Below are 25,516 nucleotides of genomic sequence, written 5' to 3' on the forward strand. Positions count from 1 at the left end.
CGATTATTACAGAACGTTTTTTATTTTTAAGGCTGAGAATTTAAGGATAATTGATTATTGCCCCAAATAATCGATTATTCCAGAAAGTTTTGGGATTTTTTAAGAGTGTCTGATAATCGATTATTGACACTTATAATCGATTGTTGACGCTATTTTTCGGATTTTTAAGGAATTTGAGTTTTTGGCAATTTAAGAGATCTCTAATGTGCCTAAGTCTTTTCTTAGTTCATAAAATCTATCTTTAGCTAAAGGTTTGGTAAAGATATCAGCTAATTGATGCTTTGTATCTACGTATTCTATCTCCCAATTCCCTTTATTAATGTGATCTCTTAGGAAATGATGCCTTATTTCAATGTGCTTTGTCCTAGAGTGCATTATGGGATTTTTGGTTAAATTAATAGCACTGGTATTATCACATTTCAGAGGTATGTGATTTAGAAAGATATTATAGTCTTCTAGTTGTTGTTTCATCCAAAGAATTTGAGCACAACAGTTTCCAGCTGCTATGTATTCAGCCTCTGTAGTTGACAAAGCCACACAAGCTTGTTTCTTCGAGTGCCAAGAGACTAATGAACTACCTAAGAGGTGACAAGTACCACTGGTACTTTTTATATCTATTTTACAACCACCATAATTAGCATCTGAATAGCCTATCAAATTAAGAGATGCTGTTGAAGGATACCAAAGTCCAAAACATGCAGTTCCTTTTAAGTATTTTAAAATTCTTTTTATTGTAGTAAGATGTGATTCTTTTGGATTGGCTTGAAAACGAGCACACACACATACAGATTGCATAATGTTAGGCCTACTTGCAGTAAGATACAACAAAGAACCTATCATGCCTCTAAACATAGTTTGATTTACCTCTATTCCTAATTCATCTTTGTCTAAGTAGCAGGAGGTTCCCATAGGAGTACTTGCTTCCTTAGCAGTATGCATTCCAAATTTCTTAAGTACTTCTTTACAGTACTTAGATTGAGAAATGAAAGTTCCATTTTCCATTTGCTTAATTTGAAGACCCAAAAAGAATGTCAATTCTCCCATCATTGACATTTCAAATTCTCCTTGCATTATGCTTGCAAAGGCTTTACATAGTGAACTATCAGTAGACCCAAATATTATGTCATCTACATAAATCTGAATTAGCAAAATATGCTCATTTACTCTTTTAATAAATAGAGTTAAATCAATTTTACCTCTTTCAAAATCATTTTCTAACAAAAATGTACTTAATCTTTCATACCAAGATCTAGGTGCTTGTTTTAATCCATACAATACTTTCTTTAATTTATAAATGTGATTAGGAAACTTATAGTCTTCAAATCCAGGTGGTTGTTCAACATACACATTTTCTTTTATAAATCCATTTAGGAAAGCACTTTTGACATCCATCTGATATAGTTTAAATTTCATGAGAGAGGCATAGGCAAGAAGTAAACGTATAGCTTCTAACCTAGCAACTGGAGCATAAGTCTCATCATAGTCTATACCTTCTTCTTGTCTGTACCCCTTTGCTACAAGTCTGGCTTTGTTTTTAGTGATGTTTCCATCTTCATCCAGCTTGTTTCTGAACACCCATTTTGTTTCTATGACTTGATGTGAATCATCCCTAGGAATGAGTTCCCAAACATCATTCCTCTCAAATTGATTCAGCTCTTCTTGCATTGCTATACACCATTGATCATCTTGAAGAGCTTCTTCTACACTTTTGGGTTCTATCTATGAAACAAAAGCAACAGTCATACAGAAATTTGACATATTTCTAGTAACTACTCCCTTTGTTATATCTCCAATGACATTTTCAAGAGACAATCCTCTAGGTGATTTCCAGCTTTTGGAAAGATCTTCAGGTTCAGTCAATGGGTTCTCATTTAGGTACATCTCATTAAGAGCTTCTTTAAAATATTCTTCATCACCTGCATTTGTTTTACTTGACTCAAGAGGGTTCTCCTCAAGGTCCACAATTTCATCAAAAACAACATGCACATATTCTTCCATATTCAAGGTTCTTCTATTGAAAATTCTATAGGCTTTACTAGTTAATAAATATCCTAAGAAAATAGCTTCATTAGCTTTAGAATCAAATTTACCCAAATTTTCTTTTCCGTTATTTAGAACAAAGCATTTGCATCCAAATATTTTTAAATGTGCTACATTAGGCTTTCTTCCTTTAAACAATTCATAGGGGGTAATTTTTAAAATTGGTCTAATGAGCATTCTATTTAATACATAACAAGCTGTGTTCACAGCATCAGCCCAAAAATATTTAGGCACATCATATTCGTTCAACATTGTGCGAGCTAATTCTTCTAAAGATCTATTTTTCCTTTTTACAACTCCATTTTGTTGAGGAGTTCTAGGTGCAGAAAAATTATGCATAATTCCGTGTTCTTCACAAAAGCTTTCAAACAATTCATTTTGAAATTCTCCACCATGATCACTTCTTAAAACTTTAATTTTCAAATCTTTTTCATTTTGAACTACTTTTGCAAACTTCTTAAAAGCTTTAAATGCATCACTTTTTAATGTGAGAAAGAAAGTCAATGTATATCTTGAGTAATCATCAACAATAACAAGAACATAATAATTTCCTCCAAAGCTTTTTGTCCTTGAAGAACCAAATAAATCCATATGCAAGAGTTCTAAAGGTTTTGATGTAGAAATCACATTTTTTGAATGAAATGAAGATTTTACTTGTTTTCCCTTTTGACATGCATCACATAGTTTATCTTTTTCAAACTTTATTTTTGGCAATCCAATTACTAATTCTTTAGAAATCAATTTGTTTAATTGTTGCATGTTAATATGAGAGCTCGTTTATGCCATAACCAAGGATTTTCTTCTTTAACAACCAAACAAGTTATATCACTAGATGATGCAGTATCAAGATCAATCAAGTAAATGTTATTGTGTCTCATACCTTTTAAGGTTACTTCTTTGGAGTCCTTTTGATGAATAGTGCAGTAGTCACTCTCAAATATTACTTTGAGTCCTTTATCACATAATTGGCTTATACTGAGAAGATTGTGCTTTAGTCCTTCCACATACAGTACATCCTTGATCTCCAAAGTATTTCCTCCACCTACATCACCCGTTCCAAGTCTTTTTCCTTTGTTGTTATCCCCATAAGTGACAAATCCTTGTTCCTTTCTTTTAAAGTTCTTAAACTTCTTTTTGTCTCCAGTCATGTGTCTTGAACAACCACTGTCAAGATACCACATTGACCTTTTGGATTTAGAAGTCATCTGCAAAATAAGGAAACAATTCATTTAGGTCCCCAAAAATTTGTTTGGGTCCTTGGGGTTAGAATAAAAATATCTACGTATGAACAGGCACCCAATGATACTTCCCATTTGGAACACCAAAATGTTTAATATTGCATTTGTTTGAAGTATGACCCTTTTTCATGCAATAAAAACATGTAGCAGTACATGCATATGTATTCATAAAATGAGATGTTCCTTTTTCTACCCAAACTCTACGAGTTCTTTTAGTTTTATTTTTAAAACTATGATTATGAGCATGCTTGGTCTTATTTGGGTTTTTCTTGAGATCAAACTTTTCACAATTTTTATTTTCTAAGGCATCTTCAAGATGTTTTTCCAAAATACATATATCAAACAAGTAACTTTTACATGAAACACATTCAACAGTTTCTTTTTCTTTATTTTCTAAAATTGAAATTTTACTTTTCAAAAATTCTTCTTCAAGAGAGATTTTTTGAATTTACTTTGTAAATCTTTAAAATCAGATTTTAACTTTTTATGAGTAGTATCCAATTTACTAGATTTAATAAGTAATTGTTGAAAAGCATCATACAAATCATCATAGTCATTTTCATGGCAAGTAGAATTTACCTTACTGTCAGAATCATCATGATTAGCCATCAAACGTAGATTTGCTTCTTCTTTTTCAGAATCGCTAGAATTTGATGGGCTTGAGGCATTGTCTTCCCATGCTATGTATGCTTTCTTTTTAAAGAATTTTCTGCCCTTCTTTTCTTCACTTTTCTTTGAATCAGTTTTGACGTGTCCAAATTGTCCACATCCATAGCATTTGAAATTTGAGGATGACCCTGATTATCCTTCTTGTTGCTTTTGAATTGATTTTTACCTTTGGCCTTCATGAATTTTGTAAACTTTTTAATCATAAGACTAAGATTTTCATCGTCATCCGAATCTTCTTCTTCCTTTTGCTTTTTGTCTTTAACCACTTTAGTTTTAAAGGCTATGTTCTTCTTTCTTCCAATATCTTCTTCTTCATTTAGTCTACCCAATTCAAGCTCATGTTCTCTCAGCTTTCCAAATAGAGCCGCCATCGTCATTGTTGCAAGATTTTGCGACTCCGTGATGGCTGTCACCTTCGGTTGTCAAGTCTTGTTCAAGGATTAAAGAATTTTTATATTTAATTCATCAGTGTTAAAAGTTTTACCTAGACCTGTGAGATGATTTACGATATATGTGAATCGTTTCTGCACATCGTATATAGTTTCTCCTTGTTGCATCCGAAACATTTCGTATTCTTGGATCAAGGAGTTCTTGCATGCTCTTTTCACATCGTCTGTTCCTTCATGGGTCACACGCAATATTTCCCACATTTCTTGTGCACTGGTGCAAACTGAGATCCTGTAAAACTCATCTAGGGTTAAGGCAGATGAAATTATATTTCTAACTTTTACATCATACTAGGCTCGTCTATTTTCGTCTGCTGTCCATTGCGAGAATGGCTTTGGTTCCTGCACATCATTTACAATATTAACAGGAACAAATGGACCATTTAAAACAACATCCCAAATACCTCTATTAACAGATTCCAGAAAAATTTGCATCCTAACTTTCCAGAAGGGATAATTTTCACCAGTAAATAGAGGAGGTTTGTTGATAGACGCACCTTCAGCAAAGGTTTGATTTTGTCGAACCATTTTCGAAAAATTTGAATAACTATCAAAGCAAGCTTTGATACCAATTGTTGGTATCGCGCAGCGAAATGTTTAAACGTGTGGACAAAAACCAAGAGGGGGGTGAATTGGTTTTAAGTATTAAAATTAATACTTTAAAATTTTTCCAAAATTTATCGATTAAATCAAATATTAATTTCTTTTAATCACAATAACAGATAAAATAAGGAGATAGAGAAGAAGATTGAACACAAGTATTTATACTGGTTCGGATCAAAAGACCATACGTCCAGTTGTTAATCTCTCAAAAATGAGATTAACTAAATCACTAACAAGTAATAGATTTACAATCAGATATTAAGAGTGTAAGGAAAGAAAACACCTCTCTTGAACACATAAGTGATGAACACCTTTCTTTGAATCACACAGAGAAACTTGACCTTAGCTTTCCTAGCAACAGCAGCAACACTCAATCTCCTAGAACACCTCTCAGGAAAAGTTATCGCTCTACCCACACTAGGTTTTTCAAAGCTTCTATTGAGAACACTCAGAGAACTCTCTTGCAGTCACAACACTAGCACTCAAGCTTCTAAAAAGGTAAGTGAGAAGTAACTCTGAGGTTCCTTAAATAGAGGTTCCAAAAATTAGGTCAAAAAGCTGAACAGTCGCGCCCAATTGACCAGGATAATCGATTATCACTAGTGATAATCGATTATTCCAGTGTGGTTTATGGAAAACAAATTTTCGAGCAGATAATCGATTATCAGAGGTGATAATCGATTATTCCAGTGCTTTCTTGAAAAAATTGGTTCAGCTCAGGATAATCGATTATTCTAAGTGATAATCGATTATCATTTTGATTTTTTGAGAAATACCAGAATTTTCTTGTCCAATACTAATTCTAACTAATCTAATTACATTTTACAAGATAGTTTTAAACACAACAACACATGGTCTTCATATTGACTTCCAGATGGCTTTCAGGCTTCTTTTATCATCATCAAAATCTTGCCTCAGCATTTAGACTTGTATTGCTTTTACCAACACAATTGGACAAATGGGAATTGCTGGGGTAAACTGGAAAAATTTAGGTAAAGCCGGATCTAAATGTTGGCTAGGTAAACATCCTATAGTAAGAGGAGTAGTTATGAACCCTATACACCATCCACATGGGGTGGTGAAGGGAGGGCCCCCATTGGTAGAAAAAAACCCGCAACTCCTTGGGGTTTTCCTGCACTTGGAAGAAGAAGTAGAAAAAGGAAGAAATATAGTGATAATTTGATTCTTCGTCGTCGTACTAAATAATAGAGAAAATAGAAATTGTTTCTTCATCTTTACAAGAAAAAGGAGTAATTAACTATGACGCGTTCATTAAAAAAAATCCTTTTGCAGCGAATCATTTATTAAGAAAAATAAAGAAGCTTAACATAAAAGCGGAAAAAGATATAATATTAACTTGGTCCAGAGCATCTACCATTATACCTACAATGATTGGCCATACCATTGCTATCCATAATGGAAAAGAACATTTACCTATTTATATAACACATCGTATGGTAGGCCATAAATTAGGAGAATTTTCACCTACTCTAAACTTCCGAGGACATGAGAAAAATGATAATAGATCTCGTCGTTAACGTTAATTTGAACATCCATTTTTAAATAGTAATGAATAAAGAAATATTACAAAATTGAATTCTTAGTAAAATGAAGTTAAACTCATTTCTTTTAGAATTCATTAAATGAATTCAATAATTCATAATAATAATAAAATTCTTTTTTAATGAAGAATTCAATTAATTCAATATTTTATTGATTTGTCAAAATAGACTCTTATGATAAAGAAGAACCTCTATACAGAAGTCTTGTCTTTTGGTCAAATAAAAAAAAAGTTCATGTCTATTTACAACACACAGTACAAATAGTAATTGATGTGATGATTTGTACATAAATAAAACATTATGATACTTGAATTTCTATTTGAATTTTCTATTTGCTTTAGTTGAATATCTTCTTTTATTCGAATTTTTGAATTGTTTATTTTACAATAGTCGATGATAGTCACAATAGAAATTTCAACGAACTTAGTCAATGAGCTATAATGAGTTATAAAGATCTATCTATAGATAAAAAATACACAAATAAGAAATATTATTTTATGTAAGGATTATGTTGATTATATAAAAAGTAAGAGGCAACAATTTTTTTCGTTTACCATGGGGAAGGACACTATCGCCAACATAATAACCTATATACGAAATGCTAACATGAATAAAGAAGGAATGGTTCAATTACCTTTTACTAACATTACAGAAAAAACTGTAAAAATACTTTTACGAGAGGGTTTTGTTGAAAACATCAGAAAACATAGAGAAAACGACAAATATTCTTTAATTTTAACTCTACGGTATCGAAGAAATAGAAAAGAATCATATAAAAGTTTTTTAAATTTAAAACGAATAAGTACACCAGGTCTACGAATATATTACAATTATCAACAAATCCCTCGAATTTTAGGAGGCATGGGGATTGTCATTCTTTCAACTTCTAGAGGTATAATGACAGATCGAGAGGCTCGATTAGAAAAAATCGGCGGCAAAGTTTTATGTTATATATGGTAATCTTTCTAATATCTGAATTCGATGAGAAACTTGTATCCATTTCATTTATGTAAAAAAAAAGAGAGAGATAAAACGCAAGTTTCTAATAGAACTTCATCCCTCATAGATAGAAATATATATATACTTTTTACATAGATATATTTATTAATGAATGTAAGAAGGGATTTCACTGGAATTATAAAAAAAGGGAAATTCACGAAGATTTAATTACTAAATGAATAACTTATCCATAAATTATTTGCCCGGGGTTTAAGGTTTATATACAATTAATGCAAATTGGATTTTTATTTATGTTCTAGAATATGTTTCCAATACTTTTTCTGGACATACGATAAGAAAATAAAAAAGAGAAGTCACTTAATTGAATTAGGATGTCTTTTAATCTCAACTTTATTTTCTATTTTATTGAGAAAGCCACTAATAGACGTTCAAATAGACGTTCAAAATGTAAGGAACCTTTATTTTCTTCCACAATTTTGGATTAACTAATTAAGGAATGTAAAATATGAAAATAAACGCCTCGGTTCGTAAAATTTGTGAAAAATGTCGATTGATTCGAAGACGAGGACGAATTATAGTAATTTGTTTCAATCCAAAACATAAAAAAGACAAGGATAATATTTTAACAAACAGAAGCTTTCTAAAAAAATAGACTAGATAAAAAAAGAGAGAAAATTATAAAATTATCTAGAATATATATTATTCTATGAAACTGAAAAATCCATTTTTGAAATATTATTGATATTTCAACTTTTAACTTTGATTTCAAAAATTTTATTTGATATTAATCGAAAGCAAATAAAAAGAATATAGAAAAAATCGAATATCAAATTCGAAAAGAATTGGAAAAGGATCCGTTTTTGACATGAAATGGATATCTCCATACCCTATATCTTTTTTTTTAATGAAATATTGTATTGAAATAATCGAATATGGCAAAATCTATACCTAAAAAAGGTTCGCGTAAAAATGTACGTATTGGTTCGCGTAATCATACTCGTAAAATACCAAAGGGAATTATTCATGTTCAAGCTAGTTTCAACAATACTATTGTGACTATTACAGATGTACGAGGTCGGATGATTTCTTGGTCCTCCGCGGGTACTTGTGGATTCAAGGGTACATGAAGGGGAACACCTTTTGTCGCTCAAACTGCAGCAGGATATGCTATTCGAACAGTATCGAATCAAGGCATGCAACGAGCAGAAATCATGATAAAAGGGCTTGGCCTCGGAAGAGATGCATCATTAAGAGCTATTCGTAGAAGTGGTATACTATTAAATTTTATACGAGATGTAACTCCTATGCCACATAATGGATGTAGGTCTCCTAAAAAAAGACGTGTATAAAACTAAAAATAAACATTAAAAATAGTTCAAGAGAAAAAAACAAGTCAAGAGTTTTATCAAAATAATTACTATGGTTCAAGAGAAATTAAGAGTCTCTACTCGGACACTACAATGGAAATGTGTTGAATCACGAATAGACAGTAAGCGTCTTTATTATGGACGCTTTATTTTGTCCCCACTTATGAAAGGTCAAGTCGATACAATAGGCATTGCAATCCAAAGAATTTTACTCTGAGAAATAGAGGGAACATGTATCACACGTGTAAAATCAGAGAAAATACCACATTAATATTCTACCATAGTAGGTATTGAAGAATCAGTACATGAAATTTTCATGAATTTGAAAAAAATTGTATTGAAAAGTAATCTGTATGGAACACAGGGCGCATGGATTTCTTTCAAAGGTCCTGGATATATAACCGCTCAAGACATTATTTTACCACCCTCGGTGGAAATCGTTGATAATAGACAACATATAGCCAACGTAACAGAACCTGTTAATTTGTGTATTGAATTAAAAATTGAGAGAAATCGTGGGTATCGTATAAAAACACTAAAAAACTTTCAAGACGAAAGTTATGAGATAGATGCTAGATTCACGCCTGTTCGAAATATAAATTATAGTATTCATTCTTATGTCAATGGGAATGAAAACAAAGAAATACTTTTTTTGGAGATATGGACAAACGAAAGTTTAACTCCTAAGGAAGCCCTTCATGAAGCCTCCCAAAATTTGATTGATTTATTTCTTCCCTTTTTACACGCAGAAAAAGATAATTTTCATTTAGAAAAAAATCAAGACAAAGTGACTTTGCCCCTTTTTACTTTTCATGATATATTGGTTAAAGATGAACTGAGGAAAAATAAAAAATAAATAGCATTGAAATATATTTTTATTGACCAATTAGAATTACCTCCCAAGATCTATAATTGTCTCAAAAGATCCAATATTCATACATTATTAGAACTTTTGAATAACAGTCAAGAAGACCTTCTGAAATTTGAACATTTTCGCGTAGAAGATGGAAAATCTATATTGGACATTTTAAAAATACAAAAGTATTTTGCATAAAATTGAAATCTATTGACATAGGATTTTTTCAAATTGATTTTTTTTCTAAACTCAAAATGAAAGGTCAAAATATGTAATTTAAATATTTAGAACAAATCCTAATGGTCAGAATATATCTAAAAATGAATATATGTATCTAGGGATTAGTAGGTTGAGAAAGAATTCTCCCTAGATATACAATACAGATGTCATGATATTTTATTTCAAAATGAATTCAAAATGAAACCAATCTTATAATTTTAAAAAAGACCTAACGTTAGGGATTTCTCAATAGGTAATGTTGCTCCAATACCTAACCAAAGGGCAACTACAGTACCAATCAAAAAGATGGTAGTTGCTACTGGGCGACGAAATGGATTTTGGAATTTATTAACATTCACCAAAAAGGGTACTGTTAATAATCCCGTAGGTTCCGAAACCATTAAAAGAACGCCCAATAACTTATTGGGCACTGTACGAAGTATTTGAAATACGGGAAAAAAAATACCATTCAGGTAATATTTCCAAAGGAGTTGCAAAAGGATCTGCAGGTTCCCCAATCATGGATGGTTCTAGAACCGCTAAGCCTACGTTACAAGCAATAGTACCTAGAATTACTACTGGAAAAATATATAAAAGATCGTTAGGCCATGCGGGTTCTCCATAATAATTATGACCCATTCCCTTAGCCAATTTAGCTCTTAATACAGGATCATTCAAGTCAAGTTTTTTTGTTATTGAGATAGGTGAATTCTTATAGATCCATCCTCTAAAAGAACCGAATATGATAATTTTTCATCATCCAACTCGAGCACTAATCAAATTTTTCTTCAACTGTATCTATAGAATAAACTAGAAAAAAAATGTATGTGTTATCCACACATATATGAAGATTCTAAATAATAAAAGAAACTTGATTCTATTCTCTTTTTCCAAAGTTACCATTTTTTATTGAAAAAAAATTAAGTTCTTTTTAAGTAAATTTTAGTAAACGCTCAATACCCGAGTAGACTTTTCAAGTTGATAATGCTTTATGGGTGATCTCAAACTTTGCAATTGTTATCCTATCAAAAAAAAATCTTGATACTTTTTATGTATAAAGAATTTACTTGTTACTAATATAACCTAACTTGCGTTGTTCTTTAGATCTACTTTGTTCACTCCAATAGTATCAAAAATCAAATCAATACATAGGAAATGAATGCGTTGTCATACTATATAGAATTCGAACTATACCACATCACTTCTTTTACTGGATCTTATGGAGCCTGTTGATGCAGAATAAAATCGAGTCTGATTATAGAAAAGATTCTCTTCAAGTAAAACCAGCCTACCCTCTCTGTAAGAGCCTTGCTTGGTGGTTGGAAAAAAGACATTTAACTGTAAATTATAATGTGACAGATAAGATAAAGTCATATATCTGCGCGACCAAATAAATAGTTCAAGTCACACACTCCCATAATCCATTTTTTTTGGAGAATTCCCTTCAACTATTTTTGTATGTAAAAAAAATTCAATTTTTGTTAAGTTGAAGAAAAATATCTAAATACATGTTTTATTTTGTTTTATAATCCATAATTGTAGCAATGAAAAAATATCCTCCCCCAAATACAAAATGATAATGAAGTGATTACAAATATCTATGACCCATATTCACTATAAAGGACCAGAAATGCCTTGCTTACGTATCATTGAAAAGTGCATTAACATAAATACAACAGTAAGAAGAGCTAATACAAAAGTATGCAAACTATAAAAACGAGTTAAGGTAGATTGGCCCACACTGGAACTTCCGTGTGATAATTCTACCAAAGACGATCCTATTACAGGAATAGCTTCGGGTACGCCTGTTACTATTTTTACTACCCAATAACCAATTTGATCCCAAGGTAAGGAATAACTAGTTACACCAAAAGATGCAGTTAATACAGCCAAAACTACACCTGTAACCCAAGTTAATTCGCGAGGTTTTTTAAAAGCACCTGTAAGATACACACGAAATACGTGTAAAATCATCATTGTATATTGAACAGAAGCAAAAGCTTCAGTAACGGTTGGGCGATAATAAAAAGTCATAGCAAATCTTGTTGCTACTTGGACTAAAAAACAAGTGTAATTCCCCCTAAACAATAAAATATGTTCACATGAGGCGGAACATATTTACTGGTTATATCATCGGCAATCGCCTGAATTTCAAGACGTTCTTCGAATCAATCATAAACTTTATTGAGATAGGTAACCCAAAGCAACCCCCCAGAGAACCGTATATACGAATTTCATCTCGTACGGCTCAAACAAAAATACCCAAATATTGATTGTAACAAAAACAGATATCCATAATTGAAAGTTTGAAACTGCTTTATTTAATCCTATAATTCTAATTTTCTCTTACGATAAAAAAGAAATAAAAATTCGAAAACTATTCTTTTTTGTTATAATGCAAAAATATCAAGTCGGCGCACTCGTCTTTATCGTGATTTTTAAGGCCTCTTGAATATTCTTTACTTCATTTTTTTATTTGTATAATGTGAATTTACTGTTGTCTTCTTTATTCTTGAATTTTTATTATTGATAAGGATTCTCTTGTTAGGACCATATGAATGAATAAAAAAAACATCAGATTCATACTAGAACCACGATGATTCAAAACAACTTTTAATCGAAGTCCAAAAATTCCCTGAGTAAGAATTGCTAGATCATCACTTATTCAATGAATAGATAAAATATAATGAAAAAATTCAAGGAAAGGTTTGTCCTTTGCTCAAAATAGAGACAAACTGGAGAAGCTTGAAAGAATCAAAAATTTTCAATATATTTTTAGAACTCTTTGAAAAGGTTTTTAAATCCAGTTGCGAGGTCTAAATATTTAGTATGAATCATAGTATTAAGATTTTTAGAATCTATTTACTATATTTTGTGCTTCAGATACTAGATTAAATATCTGACAGAATAAAACCATTTATATCAAGATGACAGACCCATTTTATGTTCTGTACTTTCAATAGGACCAATTAAAACAAGTCACACACTCATATTCCAGAAATACAGAAATAAAGAAATTCTACGATCAAACTACCACATCAACATGGAATAGACTAAGAAACAATAAGAAACCTAAACGCTTCACTTTCTATAAACTAATTACTCGATTCTTGTGAATCTAATTGATATAAATTTCGTCCAATAAAATGGACGAATTATAAATCTCCAAAATAATAAATAGAAATATCGCAAATAGAGCCATTGCAACACCCATCAAAGGAGTAGTTCCCCACCCCGGGGCTACTTTACCATATTCTGAATTTCAAGGTTTCAATAAATTCCCTACAACAGTTCATCTTGGACCAGATCTAGAATTATCCTCAACAGTTTGCGTAGCCATAAATACTCTTTTTTATTCATTTAGATATGTTGACTTTGTATACCATTCCGCTGTAAATATAAGGATCTTATCCTATAGATCTATTGTGATCTGGAAACTTTAGAATTAAAATAATGGAAACAGCAACTCTAATTGCCATCTCTATATCTGGTTTACTTGTAAGTTTTACTGGGTATGCCTTATATACTGCCTTTGGGCAACCCTCCCAACAACTAAGAGATCCATTTGAAGAACATGGGGACTAGTTGAAGTAATGCGCCCTCCTTATTGCAGGCTCATTACTTCAATTAAGATAATAAAAAATTATTTGACCTTTTTCGTCGGAACTTTAGGAGGTTCTCTAAAAAAATCGCGAAAAAAATAATTCCTAAAGTTGAGACTAAGAGGAATGTATAAACCAAAGCTTCCATAAATTTAATCGTGGTTTACAATTATAGCTTTCATACTTGTTTCTTGGGGTGGGGCTCTTTTCGAAAAGAAAAAAAAAAGAATAAATGCAATGATTCCAATCAAGATTTATCTAGTTCTTTATATGAAATTCAAAATTATAAAAAAGTAGAAAATCTAAATCTGGTAGTTGGATCTCCAAGTTTTTGGAATGCTCCAAATTCTACTTGAACATCTAAATCTGGGTTGATACCAGCAAAAACATCTCTGAACAAAGTTCTAGAACCATGCCAAATATGCCCGAAAAAGAGTAGCAGACCAAATGAATCATGCCCAAAAGTTAACCAACCCCTTGGACTGCTACGAAAAACACCATCTGATTTCAAAGTAGCATGATCTAATTCAAAAATTTCACCCAATTGAGCACGTCTAGTGTAAGACCCGTAGAATTTAATTAATTAAATAAATAATTAATTAATAAATACTGGAGGGGTAATAATTATGACATTAAATTATGATTGGTAAGACGTGGAAAAGTGCTAGCTCATATGGTTGAGAGCACTTTGATTGTGCGAGAGGACTTGGGTTTGAGTCCTATGTATGCTAACTTTTGATGTTATGGTTTTGTTATTTAAATTTATGAAAACATGTTCTTGTATGTTATGATACTTGAATTGTGATGGTTAGCATGAAACATGATTGGTTGAAATGGTTATGCACTTGAGTGGTAACAATGGGGTCATGGGTTCAAACCTTGGAAAGGCTAAATGGAAATTATGCTTATTTTTATTTTGCTAATGGTGACTTTAGAGGGAAATGGGAAAGGTTAACAAAGGCAATGGGAAGCAGTACGGCAAGGGGGGGCTGCATTCTCATTCATGATGAGAGATGGAGGGTTATTAAAAGGTAAATGAAATTAAATTCGTTTTAATATTTTTAAGTAACCTAAAGTACTAGTTTAAAATGAAATTAAATTCGTTTTAATATTTTTAAGTAACCTAAAGTACTAGTTTAAAAGGAAAAAGTTGGAGTTTAGGCAAGGTTTTGGCAAGGCTGAACCTAGACTTAGAAAAACAGAGGCAAGGGTGAGTGAGAGGGGCTGACGTGAGGGAGTTGAAGGCAGAATTGAGGGAAACCAAGGGTGGCCATTGGTGATCAAGGGAGAGCTTCATCAATTGTTCTAATTTAAGCTAAGGAACCAGGTTAGGGGAGCTTTTACGCGTTAAATTTATTTTTAATTTGAATGGCATGCTAAATGGGGTAATTCATGCGTTGATTAATTTAATTCTGATTGGTATGCTGAATTTGGTATGATTATGTAGGATTTGTATATTCCATTTTTAAAGATTGTGATTCTGGGAAATTTCCAGAATTAGTCTGGTTGGTGGTGAACTGCCGCCAGACTATCTTTTCCTTCCTAGGCCAATTTAGGGTTCCTATAGAGGAACCACCTGCCAGATATAGCATAAAATAGATAATTTGACCACTGTTGACCAAATCCTTGCTCAGAGTTGACTGGTTGACCAGTCTTGACTTTTTGACAACCCAACTAGAGGCTGCCACGTGTCGGAGCAGTCTCTCTCTTCCCAAATCAGATTTCCTTTCCGCAATTAGGGTTTGGTGGTGGTTCCGTCAGTGGCCGTGGCTGCTGCAGAAGCCGCGAGTGCCGCTGCAATGGTGTTTCCCACAGTATCCTGAACGAAGACGATGGTGGCGATGGCAACGCAGCGGAGCTTTGAGTTGGTCGTTGCAGATCTCAAGAGCAGACCTGGTGCAGCAGTGGTGGGTCTGGACGTGTGAGAGAATGCTGCAGGCATGGTGATACTGGCATGATGCGAAGATGAAGGGGCTACGGTTTTGGTGTGCGCGCGTTGGTGGTGACTTCGTGATGAAGAAGACGCAACGGTGGTTCACGGTGGTGCGAGAGTTGCAGGAGGTGGCGGCCGTTGTCCCTACGCAAGCTGTCACGGTGTGGTGGTGGTTGCAGGACTGCGAAGAGGACGCAGATGTCGCGCAGAACTGGTTCAGCCACGAGTGCTATGTTTTCCGGCGATTGAGCGACGGTGGTTGCATCGGGATGAAGGAGAGGAAGAGGCGCGAGAATGGCAGTTGGTGCGAGAAGATGTGGGCAGTGGCGCAGGCATTGCCGGAGTTCTGGTGGCCGTGTTCCGGCAAGCTGCAACGACGGTTGGAGTAGTGGTGACGGCCGGCGTCGGGATTGGCGGCTGCAGCATAGAGATGGAAGGAGAGAAAGAGTTAGGGTTAGGGTTTTGGTTGTTTGAAGGAGAGAGAGAGAGAGAGTGATGATGTGGCATGTTTCGATTGGTGATTTGAGTTAATGGAAGATTGATGATGTGACAAACTGTGAATGGTTAATTTAGTAAGTGGAGGATTGCCACGTGGCGAAATCTGGTGGACTAGAGTTTAAGTGACATTAGGGGTGCAGCTTAGTAAAAAGGAGGGGTGCAAAGCAGAAATTTAAAGTTAAATTACAGAAGGGGGTGTAAACCTGAAATCAGGGGGTGCAGCTAGCCCTAGAAATATTTTATTTTAATAATAGATATTCCATTTCGAAAAAGGGGTGTAAACATGATAATTGAGGGTGCATTTAGTACCTGAACTATTTCTCTCCAAAATTCCTATTTTGGGACTTAATCTATGAATTAAAAGATTCATTATTTACAACCTTAAGGACCTAAATTAAATTACACTTGCATTAGTAAACTCAAGAATATCTAATAATAAATTTGATGCAACTAATATCAAATTTGTAAGCGCAAAAATAATATTAAATTCCCCAAAAGTTAATTATTGAATGTGAGCCAAGGTTCGACTCATCATAGCTTCCAAGCGGTCTGGAAGCTGTGGCGCCTAGCGGTACGTGTCCCCCGCCAGCGTTTAGCTGCTGTAAGTCCCGTTGTTGGACTTCATAGGGTGTTCTACAAGCTTCTGGTAGTGCTTTAGAGGTGAGGTTGCTGGAGTTCCTTGAGTTGTGGCTCGGAACGTATCCCTTGATTGTGGCTCGGGATAGGGGTTAAGCACGTGGTATTCCTTGAGTTGTGGCTCGGAATAGCATCTCTTGAGTTGTGGCTCGGGATGGCGGACGAACACGAGGAACCCTTGATTGTGGCTCGGGTTGGCGAGTGTGGCCGGTATGAGTGTGCTGGTTGTGGCCAGTACGGATGGGTCCAGATAGATTGCCCTCCTCAGTTGATGGCTGACGAGTTAGGTAGTCTTGGGACGATACGGACTTTGTTCGTATGTGGAACTCTACCTGGCGTTGCGGTGTATGATCCGTAGCATGTATTCCCGCACGTGCTCTATCGGTTGTGGCCGATAGTATGGCAGCAAGTCACCTTGAAGTAATTAACAGACGAAGTAGAACACGAATAAACGTATTGGAGATTGAATCGAGGGAATAAAAAAATAGGGCAATGTGGAAAGTTAAATTTAAGTGATGTTATGTGTACGTATACTGATTTATATATATATGTTTATAGCTTTGAATATATATGTGTTTTATCTGCTAAGCTCACCCTATCTGCGTGTGTGTGGCGATGATCGTGTACGCGGTACACGGGAGCAGATGCTGGTGATGCAGGTGGCTCAGGTGCAGCTTAGGCGTGGAGAGGGGATTGAGTTGGGGAAACTTTTTACTTGTATTACTTGTTTGGAAATATTTGTAAACCCGGATGGGTGACTTAATAACATTGGATTTTAATTATGTGATGGACGTTCTAAGTTTTATCAGCAATTAATAAAGTTTTAAATTTTCCCGCGTTTGGGAAAATGAGGTATTATTAACATGTTGTCTTAATTATTCCAATTATTTATTTATAAATTAGTAATATCCTGACGGGATGTTACATTTGGTATCAGAGCAATGGTTTCAATGATTTTTTTGGGCCTTGGGGAGTGAGCTTGTCGTGTTTCGGTTGCGAACTGTGTAGGAATGAATTTGCAGTCTATCGATCATACTATTGATTGCGGACTACGTAAAGTTGTGAAACTGGAAGCATTAAGAACAGAAATTCTTGGTAAAGTGATGAGGGTGCACACTCATGACTATATCAGAGATAGTTTCCTTTCTTAATTCTAAAGGTTTGGTAAAAGAGAGGGAAGTTATAGGTTGAGTTTCTCTCCTATACCTTTTCCTTTTATGTTGGCACTCATATGGTATGTGTTTGTTATTTATGGTGGCAAAGGAATGCAGATTCAAGGTCAAACTTGACCTGCTTGCCTTGCAAGGGTTAGTGTAGGGCCGTTAAGGTAGCCTCTTGACCGAAGATACGAATATGCAGAAGGTTGTGTATCAGTGTACGAGTGAAGTTAAGTTGTGGATTTGTAGGCGAAATCACTAAAGGAGTTTAAAAAAAAAAAAAAAAAAAAACATCGCGTTAAACTGAGGGCAAGAATAGGTTCTTGGAACGAATACCAAAGTTTGGGAGAGGAATCAAATTCAAAGGTTAGAATAAGGAGAGGTGTTCAATGCATGCTTGTGCAGCAAAGTTGAGAAGTCAAATTGGTACTACATCCTAACATGGGTTAAAGGTAGGAGCGGAAAGTAGTGAAACGTAGGGGGCTAAGGCTAAACTAAAAGGGTCGAGACAAGGAAGTGAGAATCTCCAGCGGAAGGTAAAGTTGAGGTAGAGCTCGAAGGTTAGGTCGACCAGGAAATGTTCTAAGAAAGGGGGAGAACCAATCACGTGGTAGAAATACCGTATGTTCAAGGTTTATGCGGTCAACCTCCATGAGAGGCAGTTAAATATTCTCGGCAATAACCACAATTTAAGTCAGGAGTAGAATGGATGTCCTAAGTAAGGTGGCTCACGAGAGAGAAAGGTCTGACTTGGGGCATGAGATGAACAGTTTCAAGTATCGAAAGAAGAAGTACTTCGTTAAGTTGTTCTTATGGGAATGAGGCAGTTGGTAAGGTCATGGCACAAGGGAGGATGAAAGGAAAAGAGAAAACTCTTGTGTAGCTGAAGGAGTGTCTCTACTAATTGGTGTTGGATCGGTTAAAGTAAATAATTAAAAAGATACAAGGCATAAAAGTGGTGTTTGGGGTATGTGTTTTGGTTTTAATCGAGATTAGATACTCCTTGGTATCGCCATTTTGAGAATTAGGTTCTAGTTTTCGGCAAGAGGGAATTGGTAGTGAGATGTTGGTTTACTCTACAGTTGCGACTGAGTGCGGAATACTTGGGTTTGGTGGTGTCTCGAGATGATCGAGAATTTATACTCAAGGTTAATTGGAATTGACTCTTTTGTGAGAATGGGACATCAACACGAGAATGGATAGATTATTTTTCCAATCTCATGCTGGAATAGTGTGGTACTCAACAAGGTAGTGTTCGATGAACCAAAGAGACAAATCGACGACGGTGTATCAATGGTAAATGGAGCAGAAAGGTGAGGACAGAATGTCGTGTGAACTAGAGTTACTTAGCAAAGACCAAAGAAGAATAGCTGTAGAGCATTTAGATGGGGAAGAGTCATAGACTCGTTTTCAAGTAGATGCTAGAATTTCACTTTGGAGTGGTGAAGTCTTTATCGCATTAGTACTGAGGAAGAGATGGTGTCAATACTCTCTAATCGGATGGTGTCGCGGGGAATGAGAAGAAAGAGGAGCATAGGAATAGATACTGAAACTTGATGACGAGACTTAGTGTAAACACTATAATGATTGCAAGTTTTAGTAGATCACTAAGAAGAAACCAGTAAGTTAAACCACTTAAGTGAAGTATTAATCAAGATAAGAATCGGACTATCTGAGGCGGTGGGTGGTAAAAGAGACAAAATTTAGATGTGTGAATACTTGGATTGGGAGTTGGCGATTATTAGGCTGAGTTGCTGTAGCAGACCACAGAGAAATCTTTGTTATTTCCAAGACTAGATGAACGCGTCACAGAGCAGACAAAAGCTGTATGCAAATATGGGGAGAAGGTCGTGGAAGTTTAAGGATGGAGAGAATGAGATTCTCAAGAATTCTCCAATTACTGGCAACGAAAGAACGATCAAAAAAAAAAAAAAAAAAAAAATTCTTGTGGACCTTAGCAGATAACACGAAAGATAGGTCTAGCAGCCTATGCGATCGCTTTACCACCGCACTTGGCAAACTTGTATATAGGATTTACAGTTAAGGAAGTACATTGCAGTTTTACACTTGTGTAAGAGGAGGACGACGTTCATGTACGTGAGGATCTAATAGTGGGAGTTGGACCAGTGAGAATCTTGGATTCTCAAACGAAACAGCTCAGAGGGAAGGAAATCAAAATCGTGAAAGTCCTATGGGATGAGGCAACTCAAGAAATGACATGGGAGATGGACGATGTCATGAGGCGGTCCTATCCTCATCTCTTCACTGGTAAGTTCTCTTTTTCGAGGACGAAAAATTTAAAAAGGGGGAGTATTGTAAGACCCGTAGAATTTAATTAATTAATAAATAATTAATTAATAAATACTGGAGGGTAATAATTATGACATTAAATTATGATTGGTAAGACGTGGAAAAGTGCTAGCTCATATGGTTGAGAGCACTTTGATTGTGCGAGAGGACTTGGGTTTGAGTCCTATGTATGGTAACTTTTGATGTTATGGTTTGTTATTTAAATTTATGAAAACATGTTCTTGTATGTTATGATACTTGAATTGTGATGGTTAGCATGAAACATGATTGGTTGAAATGGTTATGCACTTGAGTGGTAACAATGGGGTCATGGGTTCAAACCTTGGAAAGGCTAAATGGAAATTATGCTTATTTTTATTTTGCTAATGGTGACTTTAGAGGGAAATGGGAAAGGTTAACAAAGGCAATGGGAAGCAGTACGGCAAGGGGGGGCTGCATTCTCATTCATGATGAGAGATGGAGGGTTATTAAAAGGTAAATGAAATTAAATTCGTTTTAATATTTTAAGTAACCTAAAGTACTAGTTTAAAATGAAATTAAATTCGTTTTAATATTTTTAAGTAACCTAAAGTACTAGTTTAAAAGGAAAAAGTTGGAGTTTAGGCAAGGTTTTGGCAAGGCTGAACCTAGACTTAGAAAACAGAGGCAAGGGTGAGTGAGAGGGGCTGACGTGAGGGAGTTGAAGGCAGAATTGAGGGAAACCAAGGGTGGCCATTGGTGATCAAGGGAGAGCTTCATCAATTGTTCTAATTTAAGCTAAGGAACCAGGTTAGGGGAGCTTTTACGCGTTAAATTTATTTTTAATTTGAATGGCATGCTAAATGGGGTAATTCATGCGTTGATTAATTTAATTCTGATTGGTATGCTGAATTTGGTATGATTATGTAGGATTTGTATATTCCATTTTTAAAGATTGTGATTCTGGGAAATTTCCAGAATTAGTCTGGTTGGTGGTGAACTGCCGCCAGACTATCTTTTCCTTCCTAGGCCAATTTAGGGTTCCTATAGAGGAACCACCTGCCAGATATAGCATAAAATAGATAATTTGACCACTGTTGACCAAATCCTTGCTCAGAGTTGACTGGTTGACCAGTCTTGACTTTTTGACAACCCAACTAGAGGCTGCCACGTGTCGGAGCAGTCTCTCTCTTCCCAAATCAGATTTCCTTTCCGCAATTAGGGTTTGGTGGTGGTTCCGTCAGTGGCCGTGGCTGCTGCAGAAGACGCGAGTGCCGCTGCAATGGTGTTTCCCACAGTATCCTGAACGAAGACGATGGTGGCGATGGCAACGCAGCGGAGCTTTGAGTTGGTCGTTGCAGATCTCAAGAGCAGACCTGGTGCAGCAGTGGTGGGTCTGGACGTGTGAGAGAATGCTGCAGGCATGGTGATACTGGCATGATGCGAAGATGAAGGGGCTACGGTTTTGGTGTGCGCGCGTTGGTGGTGACTTCGTGATGAAGAAGACGCAACGGTGGTTCACGTGGTGCGAGAGTTGCAGGAGGTGGCGGCCGTTGTCCCTACGCAAGCTATCACGGTGTGGTGGTGGTTGCAGGACTGCGAAGAGGACGCAGATGTCGCGCAGAACTGGTTCAGCCACGAGTGCTATGTTTTCCGGCGATTGAGCGACGGTGGTTGCATCGGGATGAAGGAGAGGAAGAGGCGCGAGAATGGCAGTTGGTGCGAGAAGATGTGGGCAGTGGCACAGGCATTGCCGGAGTTCTGGTGGCCGTGTTCCGGCAAGCTGCAACGACGGTTGGAGTAGTGGTGACGGCCGGCGTCGGGATTGGCGGCTGCAGCATGGAGATGGAAGGAGAGAAAGAGTTAAGGTTAGGGTTTTGGTTGTTTGAAGGAGAGAGAGAGAGAGAGAGTGATGATGTGGCATGTTTCGATTGGTGATTTGAGTTAATGGAAGATTGATGATGTGACAAACTGTGAATGGTTAATTTAGTAAGTGGAGGATTGCCACGTGGCGAAATCTGGTGGACTAGACTTTAAGTGACATTAGGGGTGCAGCTTAGTAAAAAGGAGGGGTGCAAAGCAGAAATTTAAAGTTAAATTACAGAAGGGGGTGTAAACCTGAAATCAGGGGGTGCAGCTAGCCCTAGAATATTTTATTTTAATAATAGATATTCCATTTCGAAAAAGGGGTGTAAACATGAGAATTGGGGGTGCATTTACTACCTGAACTATTTCTCTCCAAAATTCCTATTTTGGGACTTAATCTATGAATTAAAAGATTCATTATTTACAACCTTAAGGACCTAAATTAAATTACACTTGCATTAGTAAACTCAAGAATATCTAATAATAAATTTGATGCAACTAATATCAAATTTGTAAGCGCAAAAATAATATTAAATTCCCCAAAAGTTAATTATTGAATGTGAGCCAAGGTTCGACTCATCATAGCTTCCAAGCGGTCTGGAAGCTGTGGCGCCTAGCGGTACGTGTCCCCCGCCAGGCGGTTTAGCTGCTGTAAGTCCCAGTTGTTGGACTTCATAGGGTGTTCTACAAGGCTTCTGGTAGTGCTTTAGAGGTGAGGTTGCTGGAGTTCCTTGAGTTGTGGCTCGGAACGTATCCCTTGAGTTGTGGCTCGAGATAGGGGTTAAGCACGTGGTATTCCTTGAGTTGTGGCTCGGAATAGCATCTCTTGAGTTGTGGCTCGGGATGGCGGACGAACACGAGGAACCCTTGAGTTGTGGCTCGGGTTGGCGAGTGTGGCCGGTATGAGTGTGCTGGTTGTGGCCAGTACGGATGGGTCCAGATAGATTGCCCTCCTCAGTTGATGGCTGACGAGTTAGGTAGTCTTGGGACGATACGGACTTTGTTCGTATGTGGGAACTCTACCTGGCGTTGCGGTGTATGATCCGTAGCATGTATTCCCGCACGTGCTCTATCGGTTGTGGCCGATAGGTATGGCAGCAAGTCACCTTGAAGTAATTAACAGACGAAGTAGAACACGAATAAACGTATTGGAGATTGAATCGAGGGAATAAAAAAATAGGGCAATGTGGAAAGTTAAATTTAAGTGATGTTATGTGTACGTATACTGATTTATATATATATGTTTATAGCTTTGAATATATATGTGTTTTATCTGCTAAGCTCACCCTATCTGCGTGTGTGTGGCGATGATCGTGTACGCGGTACACGGGAGCAGATGCTGGTGATGCAGGTGGCTCAGGTGCAGCTTAGGCGTGGAGAGGGATTGAGTTGGGGAAACTTTTTACTTGTATTACTTGTTTTGGAAATATTTGTAAACCCGGATGGGTGACTTAATAACATTGGATTTTAATTATGTGATGGACGTTCTAAGTTTTTATCAGCAATTAATAAAGTTTTAAATTTTCCCGCGTTTTGGGAAAATGAGGTATTATTAAACATGTTGTCTTAATTATTCCAATTATTTATTTATAAATTAGTAATATCCTGACGGGATGTTACATCTAGCATATTTTTCACAATAGCAGGATCACTAAAACTTACTCCATTAAGCTCACCACCATAGAACTTAACAGTTACACCTACTTGTTCGACACTATATTTCGATTATGCTCTTCGAAAAGGAACATCGGCTCTAACAATTTCGTCCCCATCTACTAAAACAACTGGAAATGTTTCAAAAAAAAAGTAGTCATACGACGTATAAAAAGCTTGTGTCCTTCTTTATCTCGAAAAATGGGATGTCCTAACCAACCGACGGCTATTCCATCTCCATTGTCCATTGAATCAGCTCTAAATAACCCCCATTTTGCTGGATTATTTCCGATGTAATCATAAAAAGCTAATTTTTAAGGAATTTTAGACCAAGCTTCTGATAAATTTTGATTTTTGGTAGCCCAGCACCAACTCTTCGATATATTTCTTGCTGGAAGTATCCCTGATCCCATTTATACCGAGTAGGACCAAATAATTCAATGGGGGTTGTTGCTGAACCATACCACATAGTTCCAGCAACGACAAAAGCTGCAAAAAGACAGCAGTAATACTGCTAGAAAGGACAATTTCAATATTTCCCACACGTAATCCTTTATACAGACGTTGGGGTGGACGCACACTTTGATGGAAAAGACCCGCTAATATGCCCAACGTTCCTGCCACAATATGATGAGAAGCTATCCCTCCCGGAACAAAAGGATCAAAACCTTCCACACCCCACGCGGGATTTACGGATTGTATCCTTCCAATTAGTCCATAAGGATCAGACACCCATATTTCGGGACCATACAATCTTGTTACATGAAATGCGCCAAAACCAAAACAAGCCACCCCTGCAAGAAATAAATTAATTCCAAAAATTTTTGGCAAATCCAAAGAAGGTTTTCCAGTACGTTCATCACAAAAGATTTCTAGATCCCAGTAAACCCAATGCCAAATAGGCGCTAAAAAGCACAAGCCTGAAAACACTATATGTGCTCCGGCCACACCTTCGTAACTCCAAATACCCGGATTCGTTATAGCCCCTCCTGTGATATTCCAACCGCCCCACGAATTAGTTATTCCTAAACGAGTCATGAGAGGTATAACGAACATACCCTGTCTCCATATTGGATCAAGAACAGGATCAGAGGGATCAAAAACTGCTAATTCATATAGAGCCATTGAACCGGCCCAACCAGCAACTAGAGTTGTGTGCATTATATGAATAGAAAACAAACGACCCGGATCATTTAAAACAACAGTATGAACACGATACCAAGGTAAACCCATGAAAAAATACCCTTTCAACAAAAAATAGACACTATGTAACTTTATCGCACTGGAAAAAAATGAATATAGCTTTTCAGTAGATTCTCTTGGAAAATGGAACAATCATATTTGTCAAAATCAAAGAAACAGATTTATTCTATACCGGATAAGTAACAATACGCAATGGTGGGGAGACGAGAGGGGTTGACAACTTTCTCTATGACTATTTAAATAAGTAAATGTAGACATATTCGCTTATCACCCCAATGACCCATTTATAACAACTCGACTTTATTTAGTCTTCTTTTTATAAAAAAAGCAATATTAATATAAAATCAAGTAAATCTTTTTTAACATGATAAGCTAATTCTTACGTTTCCACACTAAAGTGAGATATATGACTTTATTATTTGTCCATTTTATGCCTATTGGTGTTCCAAGAGTACCCTTTCGAACCCCCGGGGATAAAGATGCATCTTGGGTTGATATATAGTGCGACTTGTCAGATATAGTAGGTTATATGGGATTTACCCGTTTTCTCCCCCGATCGAGATATCCCCGCTTTCACCCCCAAAAGAGAATGATGAAATCATAAAGATAAAAAAATGAGGAGCGTGAAGTGTAATGAAGTATTATTCAATCGATTTTTTCATTTTTAGATAAAATTTCCAGATTATTACTCGAAATTATGAATAATTTATGGTTGGCTTAATTGGACCAATAAAATCAAG

At 35.9% G+C, this 25,516-nt stretch overlaps 1 pseudogene; it reads right to left on the reverse strand.

The window, feature by feature from the left end:
* Window positions 1–9,797: 9,797 nt before the first annotated feature.
* Window positions 9,798–12,125, reverse strand: LOC114171319 (annotated as a pseudogene).
* Window positions 12,126–25,516: the final 13,391 nt, after the last annotated feature.

This window comes from Vigna unguiculata, unplaced genomic scaffold, assembly GCF_004118075.2.
Source record: "Vigna unguiculata cultivar IT97K-499-35 unplaced genomic scaffold, ASM411807v1 contig_20, whole genome shotgun sequence".
Taxonomy (NCBI): domain Eukaryota; kingdom Viridiplantae; phylum Streptophyta; class Magnoliopsida; order Fabales; family Fabaceae; genus Vigna; species Vigna unguiculata.